At 36.9% G+C, this 4,606-nt stretch overlaps 1 protein-coding gene across 2 annotated transcripts in view; it reads left to right on the forward strand.

The window, feature by feature from the left end:
* Triqk (triple QxxK/R motif containing) overlaps positions 1 to 4,606 on the forward strand; it is a 53,033-nt gene that overhangs the window by 40,763 nt on the left and 7,664 nt on the right. The window lies entirely within an intron of this gene.

Genomic DNA, 4,606 nt, shown 5'->3' on the forward strand with positions numbered 1-4,606 from the left:
TAGCTCTGTAGACCAGGCTGGTCTCGAACTCACAGAGATCCGCCTGCCTCTGCCTCCTGAGTGCTGGGATTAAAGGCATGCACCACCATCGTCCGGCTTAAAATTTTGAAATTTTTAAAAAAATTTTACTATTATATTACCTTTATCTTCTAGGAAACATGTGGTATTTTATGTGACGTTCATTAACAAAAGTGATATATGATCATGGGCCAATGTTTCTAATTTTTTCTTGTTATGTAATAATATCACCAGCATGTTTATTATTTTAAGTAGATATTTTCTTATGAGTATTTGTAATTTTGTTTATTTTTAAGATATCAAAAAGTGCAAATTGTTTGCTGATGTATCCACGGGGGGGGGGGGTATATAAATATCCTAAGAAAGACTGTTGCGTTTTGGTTTCACAGTGAAACTTCTGCATCTGCACATAATATGTATATGTAAAATTCTATTGTGTATACAGTAAAAATTCATTTTTTAGTAATAAATTATCTTGCTCTTGTATTTAATTCTGTAGTACTAGAAGAGATTTTAAAATATTTTTTACTTTTGAATAAAGGAGGAGGGATTTGAAGCAGTTGGAATTATTCTAAAAATGTTGAAGTCAAGATAAATGTCTTTACTGTTGATTAGTAAATATTATTTGTCAGTACTTTTGGCATGCTGCAAATAACTCATCTTCCAATAATTCATTTGAATAATTAAATTTAGATTGCAAATTTTTCTTTTCAAATATTTTGACTGTTATCTCTCTTCTTTTCTTTTGTATCTTAATTGGTGTGATCTATATAAATGGACAATAAATTATATATCTTTGTAATAGAGATCAGACAGTGAATAGAACTTGGTAATCGTCCCAGACAGAATTATGATTGAATGTATTTGAAAGATTAAAGCACTGAATTTACTTTATTTCTAATTAAAGGCAATTAAAGATTTGCAGGCACAAATAAAAGACAATGAACTGAGGAGGAAGTGCAGGAGCAAGTCCATCTGCAGGTGAAATGGATGCGCCTTTGAGCAGAACCAGCTGTATTTTCATCACAAGAATAACGTTTAGGAGGCTTTTCTGCGTGCGCTTGTTTGATAGCATAATGTAGTCATAAGCAGCTTAGGCCGTATTCAGAAAACAGAGCATTAATGTTTAAAGCAGCAAGGCAGAGGAAGAGCAGGCTGCCTCGGGACGATAATGAGCATGGCCAGTGTGAGGGGGAAAGAAAAACAGTTTGCTTCTAAAAAAGTGGTCACCAGATGTTCACAGGGTAATGACCGAGCAACCACCTCGACAGAGGGCACAGGTGCAGTCTTCTTCTGGCCCAGGGTAAATAACTGAATAGGATAGAGCCAAAGACAGGTGTCTCTTTTTGTTTGTTTTGGCTGAACTAAGACAATACCTACTTAAAACTATGTAATATTAAAAGAAAATGCAACTTTAATATGAAATAAAGCACATAGAGTTTATATTGATTTAGAGTATCATATAAATTACTGTATCCTTTCCTAAAACAATGTGATATGAGGAGTGATTATTGATAATAACTATAGTATGAAAATTTATGATTTTTATTAAAAATATTTGTTTGAGTATATATTTTTATTTATTTCTTTTAAAGGAAAGTGCTTGTTCTTAAATATATTTCAATGTGATTGGATATATAAATGTAATTTTCAATAATACTTTATTAATTCTTTGATAATTTCATACAATATATTTTTATCATACTTACCCATTAACTTTTCTTAGATCTGATGTGGGAATATCCTTCTGTATATGTGTTTTTTTTATTGGTTAATGAATAAAGCTGCTTTGGCCTATATAGGGCAGAATATAGCCAGGCTAGAAGAGATATAGAGAAAAAGTAGGTGGAGTCAGAGAGACTCCATGTAGCTGCAAAAGGAGACAGATGCCAGATGGAACCTTACCAGCAGGCCACAGCCACGTGACAACACATGGATGAATGGAAATGGGTTAATTTAAGATCTAAGAGCTAATTAGGAATACGCTAGAGTCATTGGCCAAGCACTCTTGCAATTAATATAGTTTCTGTACGGTTATTTCAGGCCTGGAGGGCTGGGAAATGAACAAGCAGCCTCTGCTTACGTGGATCTGTCTTCTTCTCACTTCCTACCTTATTTCCATTTTTCATCTGTATCCATTTCTTATTCTCCGTACATTGACCAGTTGAGACACATTCTTTATGTTAATTGTCATCTACTGCAAGAAGAAGCTTCTCTGATGAAGGTTGATAGATACACTGATCTAGGAGTATATCAGTAAGCCATGAAGATTGTATAAATACTTTATCCATTTAGCAGAGTAATATTGGCTTCTCCCCATGGGTCTCTAACCTGTTTTACCACAGGTTCTTGGTTCCATTAATAGTGCAAGATATGGTTTCTGTCTTAAAAAGCTGGCCTGAGATCATTCCAAGTTATTGGTGACTCCCATAACATTTATGACACCATTGTACCACTGGATGTAACTTTACACATAAATAATGAAATTACCTCCTCTGTAGAAAAAGGATGGAGCTGAAGATTGTGATGTGAAGCAAAGTAAGTTAATGGGAAGCTAATGCCAGATGTGTTGTTTGGAAATGGGCCAGTCCCACGCTCATTTTAATAACATCCATTTTAAGTGCACCTTTAAATGTTTGTATAATAATTGAGAAGTTTTCTTTCGTAAAGACTATAGGTGGATGAAGAACGGATAAGGAAATGTGCTACGTTTACACAATGGAGTGCTGTGGGACAATGGTCTATACTCTGTCATTTGGAGTTTGATAAAATGCTGATTGACCAGTAGCCAGGCAGGAAGTAAAGGTGGGGCCACCAGGCAGGAAGTAGAGGCAGGGCAACCAGAACAGGAGAATTCTGGGAAGAGGAAAGAGTCAGTCTGTGGTGGTCACCCAGAAACAGAGGACGCAAAATGTGACTGCCTCGCTGAAAAATGTACCAAGCCGTGTGGCTAACACAGAAAAGTATTATGGGCTAATGTATGTTATGAGTTAATAAGAAGCCTGAGTTAATAGGCCAATCAGTTTATAATTAATGTAGACTGCTGTATGTTTTTTGGGGGACTGAATGGGTACAGAACAGGGTGGGACAGAAACCTCAGTAGGCAATGGAGTACTACACAGCAGAAAAAGTAACGATATCTTGAAATTTGCAGGCAAATGGATGTATCTATAAAACATCATATTAGTGAGGTAACCCAGACCCAGAAATATCATATTTTCTCACTCATAAGTGGCTTTTAGACATAAAGCAAAGAAATACAGCCTACAATTCACAACCCCAGAGAACCTAGACAACAATGAGGACCCTAAGAGAGACATCCATGGATCTAATCTACATGGGAAGTAGAGAAAGACAAGATCTGAGTAAATTGGGAGCATGGGACCTTGGAAGGGGGCAGAAGCGGGGAGAGGCAGGGAGGGGAGCATAGAAAAATGTGTACCTCAATAAAATCAAATAAAAATTTAAAAACAAGACCATAGGTGGAACAGAGTAACTTAAGCAATGGTATTATGGTGCCACCGGTTGACTGGTAAATTCTTACTGTTACGTTGACTCTGATGTCTATCTGGTGATGTTATGATGGACCATGACAGAAACTATGAATATCACTCATTAATCATGTTTAAAATCATCATTCACACTTTTTTCTCCACTTCACCTTAAAATTCTTATTAGACATATACTAGATGAATTGAGGGGTTTCTTTCTGCTGGTATCTGTGATCTCCACATTTCTTCTAAGATTTGCATTGGAAATGTGCTTGGTGGAATGGTGTGGAGGAACGGTCTTGCGACTTTCATTGCTCCTAACTGTTTATATCCCAGCAGGACGGACACAGGAATAGCTGGACTATTGAGATGTGAAATCAGAATGAACACTTGTCAAGGGTTTTTTTTTTTTTATCTTTTTTTCCAGCAAAATTAAATGTTACTAATTTAAAGTGAGTCACAGTCATGTTTTTCTGCTAATTATTTATTTAAATTTAGAACATTTGATATACATCTTTTACAATTGACTCCTTTCTGCATCATTAAACCCTATCAACAAATAATACTTATTAAGCTTCAGCCGGTAGAAGCAGCGTGGCTGCTGTGCGGCAGTGCAGCTCACTCTCTGGCCCCGAGAACTCGCACACGGCCCTTCAACCGGAGAAACGCTGGTCTGTGTCTAATGAGCCCAGCTGTCGCCTTTCTCCATCACCGCTGTCCACTTACCTCCGTTCTCTGCCGTTCGCGGTTCTAAAACTCTGTGTGGAAGATAAAGGCACTTTTGAATCATTAGCAGATGCATTAAGAAACAGATGTGTTTAGCATTAAATTTTTATGACATCCTTTAGATCAGCTGCTTCCAGATTTATCTGAGTGTGAATAGGATGTGGAAATTTGGGGTAAAAAGGGTAGGTAAGCTCCGGAAACACTGAGAGGAAAGGCTGAAAAGAGAAGAAGAGCACAGGGTGAGGCTAGGAAGTATGCTGTCCTGTCCGTTAGCTGCTGCTCGGAACGCCACCTTAGAGTTTTTCTTACGACAACTCCCACTTGTTTCCTTAAAGAGAATTTTTTTTCTTTTTTTTCTTTTTTTTTTTTTT

Source organism: Microtus ochrogaster, linkage group LG5, assembly GCF_000317375.1.
Source record: "Microtus ochrogaster isolate Prairie Vole_2 linkage group LG5, MicOch1.0, whole genome shotgun sequence".
NCBI lineage: Eukaryota > Metazoa > Chordata > Mammalia > Rodentia > Cricetidae > Microtus > Microtus ochrogaster.